A 22,239-nucleotide genomic window follows, 5' to 3' on the forward strand; every position below is an offset into this window, starting at 1 on the left:
GTGCCGCCCGAACGGCAGAAAAAAAAAAAGTTGGAATGACACGTTGCGTGCCCAGGAAGCGCGTCTCGGGGGGTTGGGGTGGGAATTGGCCCTTCCTCCCCTGGCCGTGCCCTGTGTAGGAAGCTGCCCGAGCACGGGTAACTGCCCGTCCCCTGTGGAGTTTGCTTTCTCGGCTCCGCTAGCTCGGGGTTTTTACAGCTTTATGGCTCGCTGTGCGCATCTGAGTTATTCTGTGAATTAACTCGGCGCTGCCGTGCTCTTTTGTTAGCTCAAAACTTGAGCGAACTCTGTACCTTTTGTGTGCGGTGAAGCGATGTGTGCTCCCGAGAAAGTGGTGTTGCGGCCGCACATTCTGTGCGGGTTCCTCACGTGGAAAACGCCGGTGCCCTTTATAAAAACAAACCTCCATGGTCCATCCCGTGCGTGGCTTATGTCATCTGGAGCCGGGCATGGGCATGGAGGCGTCCAAAAGGGCAGAGCTCGTGCAGGGCTCCTTTCTGAAAGCATTTCTGCCCCTGCTTATCAGCGTCAGTACCACAGAGGAGATGTTTGTGGTACCGTGTGTGTGTTGTTAGGACTAGAAGTGGGATGAAATCGCTTTGTAACTCATAGATACTGGTATTTTTCAGATCTGGAATTGAAGTTGGGTGTCCCACCCTGGTCGACCTCAGCAGCTGTGTCCTCATATCTGACTTTCTCCTTGAAACTTAGCTAGACTGTGTTGCTTTCGGGAGCAGTGCATAAATGCAGACATGGGAGGCACCTGCTAAGACTACAGTTGTAATTAGCAAATATCTGTATGTAGGCCATGAAGCAGATCTGGGCTCGTTATACCGTCAGCTCTCCTTGCAGTTGTTCTGTCAGTGCATAGTTAGCTGCTGTATGAGCCTTTTACCTCTGCAAGATAGTATTTCCAACTGCTGTTACAATACAGAAGTGTACAAAATCTCTTTTGCTGTGTTTCTCCAGAAACAGAAGCAGAGTTAGTCCATGGTTATCTGGACGGTCCTTTATGTTTCGTCCTTACTGTTAAATATATAGTAAATTCAAAACTCCAGCCTTTGCCTTGCTACTTGTTAAAAAGGGAGCTCGTTCCTTTTTTCTTCTTCCTCTGCTTTCTCCCTAGTTTCTTGCCTAGCTGTGTGGTAGCATTAAGGAAAGGTGTTTGCGCTCTTATGTGTCACCTCGCATCTACTGTGTGCTAAAGAAGAGGGGACAAGGTCAGCAGCATCTGCTTTGTTTCCAGGCTTTGCTTTTTTTTTTTTTTTTGTGTGTGTCTGCTGACATGTTATTCCCTTGCTCACAGTGCCCCTGGCTTTCCTCAGCAGTAACTATAACATTAGCAGCTGGGAAAGAGATGTTCGGATAGTGTAGTTTGCTGGTTGTTGCCTTGAGCAGCAGCAGAAAGCTCCTGCAGGTATCTCCTTTTTTGTACTACATGAGCATAAAAGCTGCTCCAGACTCACAGAAGCAAGTGCTCTTCACTTTATACTTGGGGCAGGTTCACAGTCAAACCCAAGAGAATCTGAAGGCTACGTATGTTCTGGAAGATACTTTCTGTTTGTGCCAGGGATTTGGGGGTGTCTCAATGGCTGTTCCCTTTTTTCTTCCCCGTGCTCTCAGAAATGGAGATGGTGGAAGGAAAATGTGGATGAAAGTGAGGTGCTGCTGGGTTGGCATGGTAAGATGTGCGGTGAGGTTCTGGACGCACTGCTCAGATGAAGTAGGTCATCTTACACGCTGGAGAGGCTGTGTGGAGAGCTGAGGCTCTCTGCAGGCAAGCTGCTGTCTGTTTCTGCTGAAATAATAAACTTTTGAACAATATGCTTTATCCCTGTGTTTACTAGGCGTACAGAAATGTTGCTAAACAGTAGCTTCCGCGTGGTGAGACTTCTCCAGCCCCTGAAAGTCAGGTATCCTTAACAGTTCCTGGATTGGAAGGCCTTCACGGGAAGCGGGGATGGTGCTTGTGCCGTGGCAGATAGCATTGTTTCTTCCTCTTAAAGCATACAAATGATGCCTATGCGATTAATTTAACCAGCAGGCTGTTGTACAGTTCTCTGAAAAAGACGCTGCATGTGATCCTGGTGACTTCTCCCTTTTGAAAAATGCCTTTTCGTTTTGCTTTGCAAAGTTATGAAGATTGGCCCAGGTGTACTTAGCTTTTTTCTATTTTAAGTAGTTGCATTGAGGTTTTTTTTCTTGCAGATTCAATTAGACCCATTAGTAATCGTAACTTAGTCATCTGCGTTCTGCCCAATTAAACTGTTGCTCTGTTCAGTGATGGGTTCAGTGATTCTTCCAAGTGTGAAGTTGTGTGTTTTTTTTCCTAGAGTAATCTTTTATTCCCCATCATAAGGATTCTTAATTATTTCGTAAATGCTAATGAAATGAGTAAATTGGAAGCGCAGTGAGATGTAAAATACATGTTTTCATTTTTGTTGAGTACATGTGACACAAAGAATGAGTTTGTCTCTCACTGTTAACAAAGTGAATTCTTGTTTTAAAACCAGCATAGATAGCTTTGTGGGCAATGAAATGGTTTGGCAGGGTATGTTTTTATTGTAAATTTTAGGATGCTAAGGAATAAATCTCGATTAGAGAATGGCAGCACTTTGCATTTAAAATTACTGCAGGTTTTGTAGGATGGTTTCAGAAATAGTAATGTTGAAAAAACTATCTGTTAGAGGATGCTGAGACGTGCTGGTGGATCCAGGGTTTGTTCAAAGTTGTAGAAACTGCCTGTGTGGCTTAGAGGCTTTTTCGCTCTATAGGTTTGTTGTGCTGCTTTTGGTCCTGATCTCATTAATGAGTTAATATGGTGACCTGTAACTAATATTGATTACTCTGGGAAGCAGATAGGGGGGTGAACATACTGGGCTTGCAATAGATACCTGAATTATTAAAATAATAATAATAATAATAATAAAAATGTTGCTTCTCTCTTATAACAATGACAGAGTAGTGCAAAAGAAGTGCAATATAGGTGTGTTTTTAATCTCAGCTGAAGAAACTCAATCCAGGTTTACTTGTTCTTAACTCATTTAAGTTATTGTCTGCAGAATGTGTGCAGTTCTATTGATCGGCATGAAAACAGATGTTGAGATACACCACCGGTAAAGGATAGCTGAAGCTTTATTGTAGAAAACCTGGCATATTTAATGCATTTACAAAAGCAGATAGTCTCCTTTATTTATATATATATATATATATATATATGATTTTTAAAAAAAAATATTAAAAAAAAAATGATTTTGGAACCCACGTATAGCTGGATGGTAACTTATTACCGTGATGTTTCAGCAGGTTGTGCTGTTTCGACAGGTAGGATGTTCTCTTCATCTCTCAAGTCAGCAGATGCTTAAAGCCTTGTGTTTGGATTTGTGCAGATCACGTTTGCACATTTTAGCCGAAATGGATCAATAATCAAAAATAATTGAGCAGGGAGATTACTATCGATAATTATTGTATTATGTGATTATTATTTCTTTGGTTGAAAGACAAGATTTGCTTTCTGCCCCGTTTACAGTTTTATTGTGTTCTAGAAGTGTGTTCACTGTGGGGCCTGAATAAGGAGAAACTGCAGAGATGTGAAAGCAGATAGCACAGTTTGCTTACAGCTGGTGCCTCTCTTCCCAAAGCAGGTGCACTGAGTCCCTTCGTACTAGGGTGCCAGCAGCTGCTGTAGGCCTCTCTTGGCTGTCTTTGTCCAGGTTACGCTGGATCAGCTCGATGCAAATCTGGGATAGCAGACAAACTGCAAGACACTGGGAGGAGGGTTAGCAAAAAGGGGCTTTCTGCTTTTGCTGGGGCGAGCGGGTGTGCTGCTTGCAGTGCTGTGTTTAAAAAATATGCTTTGTGGGATCTTGTTTTCCTTTTTTGAGCTTTTTTGTGTTTTAAAGAAAATGAAAGAGAGTAAGCTTAAAAATGAGTTGAGTTCTCATGTGATTTTTATTTTGCTTTTCCTTTCTAATTCTTATATTAAAGAGTAGTCATTGGGCACAGAAATTCTCCTTCAGAATGAAAATAGACTGGTGCAGGGTGTGCAGCTTTTGGAAAGGAATGGAGTTGATTAAGTATTCAAAATGTAAGTTGAATGTATGGGTATAAATACAGAATTTTCTAACTTATCCTCGTCAAATTTAGGTTGAATCACAGAATCTTAGAATGGCCTGGGTTGCAAAGGACCACAATGATCATCTAGTTCCAACCCCCTGCTATGTGCAGGGTCACCAACCACCAGACCAGGCTGCCCAGAGCCACATCCAGCCTGGCCTTGAATGCCTCCAGGGATGGGGCATCCACAGCCTCCTTGGGCAACCTGTTCCAGTGTGTCACCACCCCCTGTGTGAAAAATTTCCTCCTAATATCTAACCTAAATTTCCCCTGCCTTAGTTTAAAACCGTTCCTTCTTGTCCTATCACTATCAACCCTCATAAACAGCTGTTCCCCCTCCTGTTTGTACTCTCCGTTCAAATAATGGAAGGCCACAATGAGGTCTCTCTAGAGCCTTCTATTTTCCTAGCTAAACGAGCCCAGTTCCTGAGTCTTTCCTCATAGGAGTGGTGCTCCAGCCCTCTGATCATCTTACTACTTGAACAAAGTAATCTCTTTTTTTTTTTTTTTGTTTTTTTTTGTTTTGTTTTGTATACTGAGTAAATTTTACTTAACTACATTGTAAAACTGTCTCTCTGCAGGCTTAGGACAGAAGAGAAACAATAAATCCAACTTGTACTTACTCTACCCATGGAGGGTTAAATTGGTGTGTTACTCTGAATTTCTTCAGGGCATTCTGGACTAATCAAACGTTTTAAGGAACGGCAATAAATTAAGCCTCCCGTTTATCAAAGCCTGGCACTGATAACAACAGAGAGGGATTCCAGGTATTGATCGGTGTGACCTGGTTTTAATGCACTGGGAGCACCTTCAGCGTAGCATACCATGTCTGTACTTTTCCTTCCTGTTCTCACAATAGCAGTGTATTCATTACGTCTGTTTTTTTCTACACTCATCGTGTGTCCTAACTTGGCTTCCAGTGCCATCGTGGGCTGCTTCAGACAAAGTCACTTCTGGTTTGACATCCTACTGATGTCTTGCAGAAAGTATTTTTGAACCTTGTAATGCGGAGGGAAAGATACATGGCTGTATGGTGTGTTCTAGTGCTGAGTTGTGATAGCTGTCATGACAACAAATCACATGTTCATTTCCTTGAATGGATGGTGTGCCTCCAAACATACAAAGAGTGTTATCAAGTTTGACAGGTCTGGAATGATGACATGCCGGGGAACCCGGGGGCTTGGGCTGAATGAATGTTGCGCCTGGCTTCACAAAACCTATTGCTGGTTTGTTCAGGTAGAAGAACAGATGCCCCTTCAGGCTTTGTTTCTTGTTTTTGTGTGCTTTTTTTTTTTCTTTGTTTTATTTGGTTTGGTATTTTTTTGAAAAGTTCCTTGGTAATTTCAGACAGTTTGCAAGAGGAACAGAAGAAAAAAAAACATACGTAGCCTTTGTGCAGTCACTTTGAAGATTCCTCTGTTTTGAATTCTTTCAGTATTCTTAGTGAGAGCTTCAGGAAACCCAGAAGGAGAAGTGTCCAGTATTTTCTAGGTCAAGAACAGGTACTTCATTTACTGTTGTTTTTTCTTCCAGTTTTTGTTCCTGCTGTCCATCAGCAGTGAGCTAACACCTCTGTCTTAGTTCTGCAGTGGAGAGCAGGGCAGGGAGCTTGCAGCTGTAGAGATGGGCTGGGAGCAGGGATGGTGGCACAGATGTTTTATTTGTTCTGTTTTTGGCCTTGGCTGCTGCTTATTCATAAAGTTACACTTTCGGTTGGACAGCTGGTTTCGGTCTAACCGGACTCCAGAAGTCTTGTCAGGTCGAATACAAACCTGTAAATACTGATTTTCTGTATTTTGTATGAGAATGTTGCACTGGGTTATAATCCCTAGGATTCTATTACTGTCTGACTCAGGTGGTATCCAGCAGCAGATTTAATGAATGGTGGATTTCTTCTTTTATAATTATTATATTTTTATTTTGAGCTGTGCTTTATTTTTGTCAGCATCACTGACTGTGTCTACACCACAAATTAATTAAAAATTACCACAATTTAGCTGCTGAATAAAAATATCGTTTTTATGTCCTTAGTCTTTCCTACTAGAGTTCCGTGGGATCCTGTTGATGCAGTGCCTTTGGTCCTGTAAGCTAAGGCATAGCATTTTTCCCACTTGAGTATTGAAATGTTGTGAAAGTCTATGCTATTTTTGGAGGTTTGTGGTTTTAATTAAGAATGTTTTTGTTCCAGTCATAAAAGCAATTGGCTACAGTATATCTTGCTTAAATTTGTTTTCCTTTAATCATTACACGTTGAATACAAAAATATGTAGATTTTTACATCAAAAGGGAATGTAAGGCATTTAGAGTGTAAACATACTGAGCTTCACCTTTTCTGTCTTTCAGAGGAAAGATTGAAAGAAAAAAATGATGATCGGTATCCTGCCTTTAAGTTTGTTGGCTGTGCTTCTGCTAGTGCTGTGTGGATAACAGAAATAATTATACTGTGGACTATTCATAAATTCACACTGTTTTGAATTCCATTTAATTCAAATAGAGGGAAAAGTTAATGCTAATATCCCAAATAATTAATGCTATAATAAAGGATCTGCCTTCCACTTGACACTGAATGACTTATGTTCTGTTACATCAAAAAACTTAAATCATTTTGAGCATTCAGTATTAAAAATCCTGTTCATGAATATTAGAAATTTAATCAGATATCTCAGTAAGGACTGTGTGGATTGTATTGGGCTTAAATGTGGGTAGTAATAGAGCTTGTGTTTAGCGCGAGTATCAAAATATGACGCATCATTTTTATGAGCTCTGAGGCTCTTAAGAGATGTGTGGGGAATCATAACGAACTGAAATGTTACAGACCTCCTGTGATGGGGATCTGCTGCAGTCTGAGTAGTGTTGTTACTGGGGGCTTTGTGTGCCTTCTGCTGTTAGCTCTGCCTTGTACTGACAGTTGTGTCCCACTATGATCTTTTCCATTTTTGCTGACCTGAGATCCTGTATGTCTGTTTAGTTCAGATATTCCCTTCATCTGCTGGAATGTCAGGAAGACAGGTTGTTGTGGCTTTGTCAAGGCCAGGCTGGCTGTGGCTCTGGGCAGTGTGGTCTAGTGGTTGCTGACGGTGCACATAGCTGGGGGGTTGAAACAGGATGATCATTGTGGTCCTTTTCAACCCAGGACAGGCTATGATTCTTTCTTTGGTTTTGTATCTCAACTTTCCTGTTGTTACTGCGATCCTGTGGAAGTGCAGGTATGTGCTTAACTGCTGCTATTGGTCCTAATGCAATGCATGTCACTACCTACAAAACAGAAAGCTAAGCCTGTAAGCCTGCCTTCTCAAACAAGAACCAAAATGTCTGCTGGTCAGCTATTTTTTTAGCTATGTATTTCTCAACTTGTCCAGGCAAGTACATTAAATTACATGCAGAACTTCTGTCTGCAGTGTTACATAGCCAGCTTATTTTTACTGCCTTTACACCTATTCATTGTGTATGACATTACTCTAAGAAGTCATGTGAAATCAGTGGGACTGCTGGTAGGTTAGCCTTGTTTAATGAATGATAGTACTGAGATACAAAAGAATGGATCAAGCAGGAGTTGATAGAATGCCTGCTGAAGGTAATGGAAGTTCCTCATGGGCAAGAAGGGACAGATTGGTTTTGTATGTAAAAGTACAGTGCAAGAAAAGCCCTCAAATGTAATGAGGATTATAATGTCTGTTTTGAAAGAAACAAAATGTGTGTTAATGCAGGTAATTGAAACGACCCATTTTTAAAATTCTTTACTTATGTTTTGACTGTAATACGGTGTCTAATGGTGTAACTAGATTTAGTTTCTGTGATAAATACATTCTCAGGTTGTTCTTGTGATTTTGGTTCTATTCTTTGATTTTCTTGCTTCTGGGTGGGTAATTTTAGTGGTCATGTGGTTGGGCAGTTGGATTCCAGATTTCCACAGTTACTCTAAAACGGAGTTGAGATGCGTTGTAGATGAAACTCATTGGATCTTACCTGTAATTATGCTTGCACACTTAAATGTTTTCATCTTTACCCACATTTTCTGCTTGCATCTTGAGCTAACTGTAGAAAACACATTTTTAAGATGCAAGTACCAGGCTGACAAGGTGTACCCTTTTCAGTAAAACAATTGTCAAGTAGCTGGTGATTGCAAAGCCTTTCTTGCTATTAGCTGTGTAAAGAACTACTTGGCATTTCTAGTTCCAGGTGCAGCTGGCAGTTGAAAAATTGTTTTTCTTTATACGAACGAGATGTTTTTGACAAAGGAGCAATTAGGAATGAGTAACTGTAGGACTGCTGTGTGCCACCTCTGTCTTCTGCGCTCACGTAGGAGGTGTCTGTAAAAGCCCAGGGCAGGGCTTGTAAACCGTGAGCCGTTCAGAACCCAAGCATGTGAAATGTACTGTCATACAGCTTCAGCTGCCACCCACCAGCTCTCATCCGAAGTAGGGAGCGAATCTTATGGCAAATCTCATGTTGTCTTTCAGTTTTGTGACTTTTTACTTCTTTCTTTTCCATTTTGCTAGGTTTTATGCACAGTTATGATTGGAACAGCCTTGACAGTGAGTGGATGTATTTTTGGGTTGTCTGTAATCTATTCATAGGATAGAACTGTTTTAGCAATTAAAAAAAAAAAAAGTCTTAGATAAAACTAAAAAAAAAACCCAAAACCCAAAAAAAACCCCAAGCCAACTCAAACCCTCCTATGCTTGTTTAATTACACTCATTTAGGTCTCAAACGAGCAAGATTAGTCTCGAGCACTGCAGTTGAAAATCATGTACAAAAATACAGTGGGCGAGGTCTCTGAACTGAGCACAGTTTATCTGCACTTCTGATCCCTTGATTACAACACTTCTGTAGAATTGTTTTCAACTCTTCCTTTAATGTGTTCTGGCATCGTGCGAGGATATTAGGTCGGGCTCAGCTGGAAGGTGGGTTCCCTGCATGTTTCAGTCAATAAATGCTTTTCTGCAAATAAAAAGCAGCATTTTCACATTGAGAACAATTGTAATGTTTTACCTTGGTTTGCATCGTTTTCAATGAATTGCATTAAAGTGCTGTACGTTAGCAGAAAGCAGAAATGAACACTTCATTCTGGAGCAGTCCTGGGGAGCAGCCTGTGTGGCTCCGCAGCTGCAGTGCAAGCATGGTGGTAGGATGTTGTCTTCACTTTTGTCCCCTGCAGAGCTCCTGCAGCCCCTTGCCCTATCCCCTCTTTCAGAGCAAGTGTGTGTGCCTCCTGCCCCTCACCTCCCTCCTGTTTCCTTCGCAGTGCCACGTGGGTGCTGGGCATTGCCTTAGAAATGCATGTGCTCGGATGAATGTGCTTTCTGAGTAGCAGAGTGGCATCCTGCTGGTGTGTCACGAAGCCCCGTGTCCCACAGTCCCTCCTGAAGTTATTGCGGAGGCTCACATATCCTTCATGTCATTCCTTTAAATTAACAGCTGCAGATGGGGTTTGGATGAGGATATTTTTGTTCTTGCTACGTTGGCTTGCTATTCTAAGCATGTCATGCCACGCTAGCCATGGAAGTGCTGTCCTGTGTCTGCTTTGTCTGTTTGGGTTGGGAGTGACCCCACAGTGTCTTACAGATTCTTCTGCTGGGTATCACACTTCCATTTTCTACCTACATCTGTATGTGCATGCAGCCTGGAGCTTGGGAATGATTTGGTAAATCATTGTTTGTATCTTCAAATTGGGGTGGCACTTAGCAGCGTGAAATGGCTTTGGACTAAAATGAATCATAAAACTTCCCTCCCTCTGCCATCCCACCCTTTGTCGTGTCCTAGGGAGCAGTTTGTGTCCAGGTCGGCTCCGGATCTCACTGTGGTAGGGGTTAAGGGCAATGGCAGACATGGTCATTCCGAAGTATTTGTTTTCCAGTGGCTAGATAGTCTCTTAATATTTCTCCAGAACTTTGTTCTTTTGTACTGAAACGTAGCCTGGGCCTTTCAGCTTGTAGATGCACTTTAATGTGCTTGGCCACAGCTACTGATTGTGAGGCTCTTACAACACCAATCTGCAACGTTGTTTCTAAAGAGAGGTAAAGAAAAGTGGTAGGAGAGCAGAAATCCTCAGCTTAAAGAGAGTGAAAAGAGGGATTCGTGATTTGCGCTCAGTAGTATTAAATGCCTTTGCAGCTTTTAAAAATAAAAAGTTCCCTTTGGGCATGCCTATAAGATGATGGTAATGATTATTATTATTATTATTATTTTTTTTTTTTTGGAAGATGTTTCTTGGTGTGTGTCAGGTACCTCTGTGGGGCAGGCAAGTAGAGGTTGCTGACCTGCTGACCCTCGCTACCAACAACTTGCTTGTTAGTTTAGCTTCATAACAAGAAAAAGTAGAAAAGTGGTTTTTTTTGTTTTTTTTTTTTAATAAATAAAATTAGTAGGTGAATAAATTTGTTCATGAAGGAGAGGCTTTAATTTTTTTCTACTAGGTCTAATTTTTTATCATTATGTGTGGACTTCCAGAATGTGCTAGCTGAGATTGATCACTGGTGTGTGAAATGACCAAATTATAACAATGGAGAGTTTTCTGGGGTGAGTAATAGATTTTCATATGTAGCTTCCAGCAATGAGTTTAATATACTGAAGGCCACGTTTACAACACTTCTGTTATTGAAATGCAGTGCTCTGATCGTTTTTCTGCTGAACTTCAATTTAGAGCTTGATCTGTAAAACATCCAAGGAAAAAAGCATCAAAGAAAAAAATAGGAATTGTCTCAGAATGCAGGAAAATCTTTAAGTATAAAATTAAAATATGCAGAGGGCTTAAAGAATTACATAGAATACCTCAGAGGCTAAAGCTGTAAGTAAGAAAGGAAAATAGCTTAACTGGCATGTACCTTGAAGTTTTAATAGTTTGCTAACATTGGATCCAGGAAGTGAACTTGTACGTTTTTATTGTTTATGCCTTCATTTCCCATCTCGACTCTTCTGGCTGTGCTTCAGCTGAAGGATTGTTACCATTTTAATCTTAGATCCCCAAGGAGTATATTATTACTTGCAGAGCTCTGGTTTGGTTCTCTGCTTCAGTTCAAAGCCACCCGTTGAACTCTTCCAAAAATGTAATAAACTAAGTTGTGATACTTAAACCGCTCACACGTGAATATATTTGGTTGACTTTTCAGGAGACTTAGAGATGGGACTTGGGTGAGAAAAAAACATGTGAGAAAGAGAACGGTGATTAAAAGAATGCATGTAGCTGAGAAACAGTTCTGTTTTTTAATGTTTTAGTTGCGATGTTATGAGAATTGGTTTTTTTTTTAGATACTTCTGGCTAAGATGGGTTGTTAGGACCCAGGTGAATCCTAGATTGTTGGCCATGAATCTGATCACGTCATTGACAGTGGCTCTTAGCTTTGCTTCAAAGGAGGGAGCACATACAGACTAGAACCAACACCACTGTAAAAGGAAGGCAATAATCTGCCTGCTGCAGATGGGTACGATGCTAACGTATTCATTACAGTGCAGTTAACAAGTTGGGTCTAGCTGTGTGACTGTGCCTGCATGAGCGGTGGGACATGGAGCAATTGCTGCTGACAGTGTGGGCATAGCACTGGGAGGATGGCAGCTTGTTTGTGACTTTGTTCACTGACTTCTTCTCTGTTCTTCATACTCTATGTTTCAGAACACAATACACACTGAACTTCAAACCGATTGCTATCATGTTTGCCTTCAAGAAGAATTCAAGAAATTTCTTGTGCGTTATCCTGAATGCCTCCGTATATCAGACTGAAGTTGTTCTCTCATTTACACTTCCCAAGTGGGATTTTCCTTTCTTTGCAGCAGGCCTAAACCTGTCAAATGCAGTCTTGGGTTCTGGAATTGTTCTAGCAACATCAGCAGATGGTTTCCACGCAACGCGCAAAACACATAGATAGTTCTGTAAAGTGTAGAGGTTTTGTTTGTTTTTGTTCTGCCTTGGAATAAGTCTTAAAAATCTCAGAAAATCTAGCATGCTTTGCTTGTCTGCTGGGCATGGTAAAACATTGCTTTAACATCTGAAAGCTGCTTTTCATCCCACCCACAATCTCATCATACCTAAAAAGCCCAGATACTGGCTGAGGGGAACGGTCTGCTCATCAACCTTAACAGGCACAGTGATTTTTTTTCTTCACTTCTTATCTTACAGAGGACCTGTATGCCTGCTTTAATTTCTATATTATTGTCTTTGCAGCTCAGCCCACACCTTTTCTTGCTTTTCTAGGAACGGTTTCCTTGGATGGCAACATCAGCAGCTGGCAGCAATGTGCTCATTATGCCTGGGGAAAAGCACCAGTGTTCTCAAATCACGCTGCCTCTAGCAGCAAGGAGTATGTACACTGTCACTGTTAGGAGATGTCAGTTGCAGGTATGCAGCAACCTTGTCTCTGGGTAGCTGGAAACACCTGTCAGCTGAAATGGCCAAGCAGATCCTGGTTTGGATGAACAGTGGCTGTGCAGTGTTAAATATCTTGCTTACCGCTGCTGTATATTGTTTCAGGTGCTCACAAGCATTTTCTCCCATTTGAAGTGGAAGTGCTTTTGTTTGGTAGCATCCTTCCCTTGTCTTGCATATAGAAATCTTATGGAAGGTCTGGATGACTGATTACAGCATCACTTGTACTTTGTCTTTCCAGCACCTCCACATCTTGGAGAAATTATGTAAATCTGTTTCCAAAACAAATTTTACTGTGGAATATACACACAGGAAGCTCTTCAAAGACTCTGGGATCCACCTGTCTGCACTAAGATTTGTGTTAATTTGGGTATTTCAAAACTAAGTACCATCCCCTTAGTGCTTCTCGTCAGTGGTTATTCCTCACTGCTCGTTTTCAGTTTTGGGGTAAAAAGGTTTGCTAAGGCAGCTTATTTTTAAGAGGCAACATAAGGAGAAACAAGAAAGTGAAAACTGAGTGTGCCAGTAGGGGGAAAAAAAAATAATTCTATTTCTTTTTGTCAATATTGGAAAATATCATGATCTGTGATACTAACCTTGATGGAAGAAAAGAGAGAAGAAAGTAATTCCAGTCATGGAGGGTAATTCGATCACTGCTTGCTGATCTATGTCTTTATCTAAACCTATATCTGTATCTATTTTAAGAAAAAAGATGATTTCATCACAGAATGCCAGCAGTGGAAAACAGACGTCCCTGCAAAGTACCAGTTGTAGTAGGAAGATGAATTAGTTGCTTTGTACCTATGGTGCAGGACTTGATCACTTTGGCAGCAGCAAGATGTTTAGTTCAGCTCAATCAATTTTTTTTTGAAAGCTCACCTTAAATTGCTTGGTTTAGAGCCTCTGTGATTATTTCAGCCAGCAAGAGAGACTTATTTCTATTTCTAGGTTTAAAAAAAAAAAAATCTGTTTGCTAATTGTTCTGCAATTTTTTCTGTGTTACTTTGTAACGTGCACCATTAAACTTTGTGTGCAGGAACGGGAAGAAATAATTATTTCTCCTTTGGTTGTTTTGTGCTGAAACAGCCATTAATTCTTCACCCCGATCCTCTGCTATTTTGCAGCTTGTAAATCATTGACTTGGTGCCACAAGTATGACACATCTGTATAATCTGAGTATCAATGTTTATGTGTTATTTCAGCTTCAGTCTCACTTAAGGCAAGTATAAATAACTTCATATAGTTGTAAAACAGTAGGGAAATGAGCCTCCACAAACTAATGTGTTAGATTTATTTTCTGGGGCGAATGAAGAGGTTCTTTGAAGCCTGATCAAAGCCTGAGCTCTCTAGTTGTGCGCAATGCGAAGTTGATGGCTTTTCAATAGAGTCTGTTGGCTTCAGGAGTTGTGTTTTTTTTTTTTTTTTATTGGGGTTTTGTATCTCTGGAACCCATATTTAACATATTTCTGGAAATGACAAATGTGCTGCCATATGGCACACCAGATTTCAAGCCACTCTGAGGTGCGTGTGTGAATTTTAGAGTGCCTGGAAGAAATGAATGAAAACCACATTCTCAATTTTGTCTATTGCTGAGCACTGTAGGCAAATGAGGGGGGAGGCTTTGAAGTAAATTCAGCTTGAGGGTTTGCATGCTTAAGTCTGAGCTGCTGCCCTAATGCAGCAAGGTGTAGATGTCATTTACCAAAATGCTCACTAATTTCAGTAGGACTATCGGTTTAGTGTGGCTGTGTTTGCACAGGGCCCAGCACCGTATCTCTTAGCTTCCTTTTGCACTGTGTTACTGAATTCAGTCAGTCATTTTAAACCATTTTTATGAGTTAACTTCTTTCAGACCTTAATGACCAAGCCTAATTCTTATGTATTATTGAACGGTTATTTTGTGTATGTCCCCTTAGAAGGTTCTGTATTGATTGTATTTCAAGACTAGCTTTCTTAAGCTCTTGTTGGTTACTAAAAGCCTAGGGAGCTTTTCTGGAGATTCTATCCCAGGTTTTTTTTTTTTTTTAATCTTAGAAACTATGAAAACTTCTTAAATGCAGAAAAGATGTTTGGGGAATATGGTTTTGCTTAGGAAGAGCATTTCAGTCTTGTGAAGAGCAAGCAAATAAAGTAACTCGTAATTAAGATTGTTTAGACACCTCTTCTACAGAATTGAAGACAGTGAAATTCAAAACTTTGCTTCTATAAAAAGAGAGAGGAAAAAAAAAAGGATTGTGACCTACATAATTCCAATGATCAGTGTTTTGCCTCAAAAGTTGCTTAACTGATAGAATTTGTTAAAAACTAATTCTGTCTTCCTGCCTTGATAAGAGATCGTTCGCTGGGGAAATTAAGTTACTCTGGTAAATCCTCCCCACCATTTTTTTTTTTAAGCTGTTGTACCTTGATACAGCAATTGTTCATAACTGTTTCCAGCCCGCAGCCTTTGTGTGTTTCCATTTGTACAAAACTCAAAGGCTTCTGATGCTACGTTTACTGTTGGGCATTCAGTTGTCTCCATAGCTCAGTGCTGCGTGCCAGGTAATTGCCGTTTCTGACCTTGAATGAAAGCACGTTTAGTGCATTCTGGCTCAGTCAGGATGTGGATTGTGAGGGGCTGGTGGTTAGTGATGTAAGGCAATAGTTGTGCACGTGTGCGTAGCTACCAGCAGTTCTGCTGCTCTTAGCTCTGGTAGTGTCCCAAAGGAAGAACGTTTTCCTTTTCCTGGAACATAATCGATTCGTTAAGCCTGTGTGAATTAATACATCACTTTGATGAGGATTGAGGAGCAGGAAGGTGCGGTTTTCACAGGACAGTGAGAGCCTCTTTGGAGGCGTATGCTGTGCATTCTCTCGCCATGTACAGCTCATTGTCCTGGCTGAGGGAATCCTATTCAGAAATCATAGACTCATAGAATGGCCTGGGTTGAAAAGGACTGCAATGATCATCTAGTTCCAACCCCCCTGCTATGTGCAGGGTCACCAACCACCAGACCAGGCTGCCCAGAGCCACATCCAGCCTGGCCTTGAATGCCTCCAGGGATGGGGTATCCACAGCCTCCTTGGGCAATCTATTCCAGTTTGTCACCACCTTCTGAGTGGAAAAAAATGAGGACTGACATGCAGCATGCTGTTCCTGATGTAGCAAGTAGGTCCTTCTTTGAGATGCCATTCTCAGATTTCCACCTGGATGGAAATGCTGGCTGTGAAATGGCTTAAGAGGAGTGCTTCTATGCTGTGGGTATGTTAGGAAGTCTTTGTTTTATTCTTTTGTATCTTAATTTGAAAACTCGTCTCTCACTTCTAGAAATGTTGTATGTGATAACCTTTCTAAGAAACTCTGAAAATTGCTAAGTGTTCATTTATTCAGACGTGTGAAGAGTCCCTGTATGTGGAACTTTTTCATCTTGTGCCTTTGACTTGGATCACAATTAACAACAGCAGAATCTCCACAGTTCTTTATCTTCTGAAGAGCTGTCTTGAATTCATTAGTATTTTACTTTGTTTTTCAGGATTAAATTTCATGCTGTCAAACACAAAACTTTAAGTAAAATCTGTGATGTTTTGGCACAGTATTCAGTGTAGGTGGTTGGCATTTCCTATAAAATGTCCGTAAATTTATTAGCTCCTGAAGTATCAGTGTATCAAAAAGGAAATCCTTGCTTAGACAGTTACCAGCCCTTACTTTCTGTCAGATTGTTCTGTTAGATTTTAACAATTGCTTATATACAACATTAGTTTGTCATCAGCTTAATTAACAAACTGAACCACACAGTGTTTCTTTATGTATTTTTCTTCTTTATGTATTTACGTATCTTTGCTTCTTTATGTATTTTCTTTGCCTGCCTGTACAAGGAGTCGTTAATTGTGTAAAATCTGCATCTTTTTTGGTGTTTATCTTAAATTTTGCTGCTCTTGTCTTGTTTCTCCCTCAGTTTTTGTGTCACTCTTACCTTCCTATCTCAGTTTTCACACCAGTCTCCCACTCTATCATATGCCGAGGCGTGGGATCTTTACCAGTTGCTTATTACAAGACTAAATCTGCTATCCAAGCACTCATTTTGAAGGCATCAGCAAGAAGCAATTTGGCAGATCTCTCTGCAATAAAATTAAGAAGTGATTGCATGCCTATTCAAGCTTTGATCTAGATATTACAGGTAATGGCAGTAATGAGGATGTGATAGCATGGTTTAGCAACCAGAATGTATCTGCTGTAGATTTTGTACTCTGGTTTACACTTTTGGTGCTGTTTAGAAAAGCTCTGTAGAACTGAAGCAGAAGTCCCACTGCCAAGAGGCATTCAGTGTGCAAGTACTTCTAGTTCTCTAACTTCTCTATACAACTGTAGTTATGCAGGGTTTTGGTTTTTTAGGTTTAAAAAATAGTTGCTTTGAGCACTTGGCGGTAGTTAGAGTCAGTCCTTCAAGCTCTGGGGTGACTCCCACCCTACTGAGGGCTGCAGAAAGTCTGTGACTGATTTTTTTTGGGGCCCCCATGGTCTCATTCTGGTTTTTGGTCATGCTTTCGAATGAGTTTGCAGGATACCTTCAGAGTTCACAGATGTGTGTTCGCTAATCATGTGGTTCACTCTTCAAGTTGACAGCATAAATTTGAGCAGTAGGTGCCAAGAACTTCTTAAAATCATGTGTCAGCTGATGTACTCTGCTGCTCACTAGCATAACTGTTCTTTCAGTAGGAGGCCCAACAGTTCTGCTGCCTCTGGGAGTTTTGGGAAAGCATTGATTGGAAGAAGAATTTTTCTGCCTGTGGGTATATTAAAAAGATTGATGAAGAAACAATGCTGCCTTGCTTTGAGGCTTCCTTCAGGAATGTGAAGCTTTATTCAACCGGAAGGAATTTTCAATCAACTTTTCTTTTAAGTGGCAAAGCTAAAATTGGCTTCAGCAACATAAATTATGCAAAGTGTTTAACATCTTGCTGTCTAGCTTATAATTGTAGCACTGTCTTGTTCAGAAGTGTAGTACTGATCAGAAACAGCTATCCAAGTCCATGTCAGGGAGTTTTGGTGGATGTGCATTTTTGAGGGTTGCTTTATTCTCCTACTTCCTTTACATCTCATAGTGAGATGATAGAAAAATAGTAAGCCTGATTTGCTTTGCTCCGGGTGTATTTTGAAATGCTGAATATTGTTTTAGCCTTCTTGAGATTATTAATACCGATTTTTAGTTGAACAAATAGGTTTGCACATGCAGAAGCAGTACAGCAAATTAGTAAAAGATAAGGTGAGAATTGGTTTTTGGCAAAGGAATGAATAACATGTACTTCATGAGGAGGGAGATCCAGTGTTAGATGATGTATTGTTCTTTTGGTCCTTAGAATTACTTCATCGTGGTAGGTTTACTTCTGATTGTTGGACCATTGTCAGAGTTTTGATACTTTTTTGTATGAGCTGCCTGTTCTTGAATTGTTATTTCTATAATTTTTTGATACTACGTGTCAGATGTGCTTAAGAACTTGTAACTTGTTTCACTGCTTTCTTAAAGTATTTAGTGCTTCAAAAATACAGTAACTGTAATTTAAGCGCTGTAGTCTGTATTTAACCTCTGCCTTGGAACATTCCTCAGTTTCACCGAGAACTGTTCCTTTATTTTTGTCAGGAGGAAAGTACTTGTGGCATCTGTGATATTACAGATTTCGACGGAAAGTTGCCATCATTGGTTTTGAGACCCAGAATTGTGCGTGTGTGCTTTAGTAATCTGTAATGGATTTCTGCGACTGTTGCTCTTAGATGGGAATAGGCTCTGTGTTATTGAGGAGATGTCTGTGCTCCTGTATGGTCTGAGGATGGAACTTCTCAAGAGAGTGAGCTGTTGTGCAGGATCAGCATTTACCATCGAAGGCTACTGAAGGAGTGATAAAATGAAGACGGGAGGGAAATTATTCCACCTACTTAGGAGGACACCAGAGTTTCCAAAATAACTTAAATATAGATGTACTTTTAATTTAGTGTTTTCAGCTTCTTTAGATTTAAAAACTTAGAGATACCCTTAGCTACATTGTCAGGCGAAGATGTTTGGGTGATGAAGTTAACAACTTTGTGTTTTTGTAGGTGAAGTCTGTGTTCCTTAAGGTCTGTTTCCACTGGAACAGGTTGCCCGGTTATGTGGTTCATGCCCTATCCTTTGAGGGCGAGGTTGGGTAAGGCCTGGGCCACCTGATCTGGCTGTGATGTCCCTGTTCACTGCATGGGAGTTGGGCTAAATGGCCTTCAGATGTCCCTTCCAACTCTAAGGATTTTATGATTGTATGATTTGCTCAAAGCTGCAAGTGGAATAAAGTGATAATTTGGGGTCTTCCATTGTTGTAGGGAGATTGCCTGTTGTGGTCTGCTTGTAGTTCTAGGTGTCCAAGGGAAGGAAATTGGAAGGATTCAGCTTGAGCACGAGACATAGACAGTGGAGGTGGAAGGCATTTTGAAGAATGTATAGGGAAAAAAAAAGCGTGAATATACAATAGAAAAGACCACATAATTGAGTAATGCTACAGAATAAAATGCAAAGGCAACCCCCCTCCCCCCCCCACCACCATGTATTTTGACCACTTCTAGTTGCTGGGGGCATGCAGGTGAAACAAGGGATTCAATAGTGTCACTGCCTTTACAGTCTCTATTGAAAAAGCTGTAGCCCAAATCTTTTCATTCTAATTGCAGAACTGGAGCACAAACCTCGACATACCTTAAGATTTCCTGTCTCTCTCAGCCTGAAATAGTTTCTCCTACTGCTGCTCTGTATTGGTGGTAGGCCCGTAAAAGACAAAATTTAATAGTTGCTATTAAAATTGTTCAACAAGATGGTTGGAATATTTAAAAGCTAGTTTTTGAAAGGTTGAACCTTTCAGTTTTGGAAACAAAATATCCAGATACGGGGACTAGTTTTGAAAGTGGGCAGTATGTGTTTACTTGGCTTTTGTGTTTTAACGACAGATCATGTGTGTAAACATCAGGGTGACGTTTTTATTTCTGCACAAGGAAAATGATTTAGTCAGGCCAGGCACTAAAGAATGAGCTGTTCAACAAGATGCTTAGTCATTCTTGGGAGAGCTCTGAGTCGAGTGCTTATTACTAAAAGGTGCTGAGGACTTTTTTTTTCCTGAATTCTTGGAGGAAAGAGTATCTAGATATCTATCAATGTTGAGTTGCTGGATGGTGAGACAAATTTGACATGTACACGAATGAAAGCAGAAGGGTATGTGATTACAATATATACATAAATTAACTCCAGTGAAGTGGTGAAGTATTCAGAGCATCTGAGAGTTCTAGCAAAGAGAATTTTTTATATACAGATTCAAGAAGAGCTTACTTAAAAGTCACATCACAACAACAAATAATAAAACCCAACCGTGATGCCCTTGCAGGAGATGTTAAATCCATTGGGTGGTGGTCTGTAGCTATTTCTGAAGTCTCCCTGAAACATGTGGCAGATAGAGAAAATTCAGAGCTGCTTTTATAATAAATGAAATGTTATTAAATTGTGATTGCCACCTATATCATACTGTAAAGATGGGTGAAAAGCATGCTGATACTCATTTTGTTCAGTTTATTGTCGCGCTGTATGGGACCTAAATGAGACCTAATAGAGTAGTAATTGGATTTGCAGTACGTATATGGCAGAGCAGGATTTGTGATACTGCTGCTCCGTGTGCAATAGAGAGCAAACACAAAAATTAAATCTCTTGTAATAAAGAATTGGCAACAAATGGATTCCTTGAGTATATCCTAGCTCTTTGGATAAACAAATAAATTTGAAGCTGGAGAAATTTGTTCTCTAGGCTTTGCCAAAATGTTTTTGACAGTCTCATTGACTCCATGATCTACCTGGAATTTATTTTTAAATAAGGTTTTTTCATTGCAAGATAATAATTGAAGTATATTTATGCACTTTATTTGTGCATTACCTATTTCCTTGAATTACTTTTTTGAATTAGCTGTGGACTCAGGTATTTAGGAGATTCTGACAAAAGTAACTAGATATTTTCAAACTTCTGAAAGTCTCAGGACTTTGCTTAGGGAAGGACAAAACCAACCTTCAGTTGGTTTTTGAGTCATGGTGTAACACGTTAATCCTGGAATGTGTATTCCTAAAGACCATAGAACCATAGAATGGGCTGGGTTAAGAAAGACCACAGTGATCATTGAGTTTCAACTCCCCTGCTATGTGCAGGGTCACCAACCAGCAGACCAGGCTGCCCAGAGCCACATCCAGCCTGGCCTTGAGTGCCTCCAGGGATGGGGCATCCGCAGCCTCCTTGGGCAACCTGTTCCAGTGTGTCACCACACTCTGTGTGAAAAACTTCCTCCTAATATCTAACCTAAACCTCCCCTGTCCCAGCTTAGGACCATTCCCCCTTGTCCTATCACTATCCACCCTCATAAACAGCCATTCCCCCTCCTGTTTATATGCTCCCTTCAAGTATTGGAAGGCCACAATGAGGTCTCCCCAGAGCCTTCTCTTCTTCAAGCTAAATGAGCCCAGTTCCTTCAACCTTTTTTCAAAGGAGAGGCTCATAATGAATGCTTTCCTTTGTCCTGAATTTGAGAAACACTTGGTAAAATATAGCCTTACCTTTAAAAGTGTTCACATTGGTGTCTAAGACTGATCAGGATTAGAAACTGTCTAAATCAGTCTGGTGTTTTTCAGCATTATTCGTTCCATTTATTTAACAGTTTATTTATCTGTCTCTAATATAGAGATAAAGGTTCCTAGTTAGAATTTAGTTAATAACAATTCATATTCATGTCGTATGACACCTTCATTTTTTAAATAATTTAGTAGCCGGTCTCTTTAACAGTTTCATTTGAAAAACAGATAAACCTGTACTTATCTATATTTTCAGAAGCAATTATTTTAATATAAAAAGAAACAACTCTTCTTTACTTTGTTGACTTTAACGGCCGTTTGATAGCTGCGTGTTATAAAACCACAAATAAAATGAGTTCTGTGGTGAGGTTCAGCAAGCTGAAAATGCCACAGAATTAAGCAGTAACAGAGACCTGCACAGTGAAAGGGAAATTGGTAGCTAGAATAGATTAACTAAAACAGCAGAAAGAAATCAGAGCCTTGAATTAAAGCAACCGTGACAAATGATATTCCCAGCTTCAGTATTTAAGCAGAGGGGGAATACTGTTGTTATTTTTGTTATGTAGACTTGAGATAAATTTAGTTTGTGCTTTCAGGAAGTTCATGCTCATAGTAGTCATAGCACATGCAGTCTTGTAATAGCAAACTCTCAGTTGTGCTGCCTACCCCCAGCTTTCTAGAAGTCTGTGGAAAATACTTATAATTATTTGTAACTGTGGTTTGTATTAACAATCTCAATTTGTAGTCTGATATATACAGTCTGAATATGAGGTATGTGAAGAGTTTTGGGGGAAAAAAGTAATACAAGGAGTAATGGAGGATCTGGAAGTTAGTAGAAATCTTCAAATTACTGCTTATATCCCTTATTTCTAAGAAGCAAACCTGGGAGCTAGTACCTTGGGGGACAAATTTGGACGATGTAATTGGCGTTGACCTTTTGCCAGATGTCTGGCAGTTCTTTTTTTCCCCTCCCTTGTGTCCAGATAAATGTCATGTGTTCAGGTTTTTGTTCCCTTGTTCTGATTTCAAGTGTGAAGCTGCTTATGTAGCTAATCTGCACTTACAATTATTTCCACTTCTAACCCCAGTAGGACTCTCTTTTGGGGTGTTCAGACAGAAATGACATAATTGGATTTCTGCCCAGATACTGTATTTAGATGGCTTTG

At 40.3% G+C, this 22,239-nt stretch overlaps 1 protein-coding gene across 2 annotated transcripts in view; it reads left to right on the plus strand.

The window, feature by feature from the left end:
• Positions 1-22,239, plus strand: part of NCK2 (NCK adaptor protein 2) — an 89,382-nt gene that overhangs the window by 715 nt on the left and 66,428 nt on the right. The gene's annotated exons all lie outside the window — the stretch shown is intronic.

Source organism: Lagopus muta, chromosome 1, assembly GCF_023343835.1.
Source record: "Lagopus muta isolate bLagMut1 chromosome 1, bLagMut1 primary, whole genome shotgun sequence".
Taxonomy (NCBI): Eukaryota; Metazoa; Chordata; class Aves; order Galliformes; family Phasianidae; genus Lagopus; species Lagopus muta.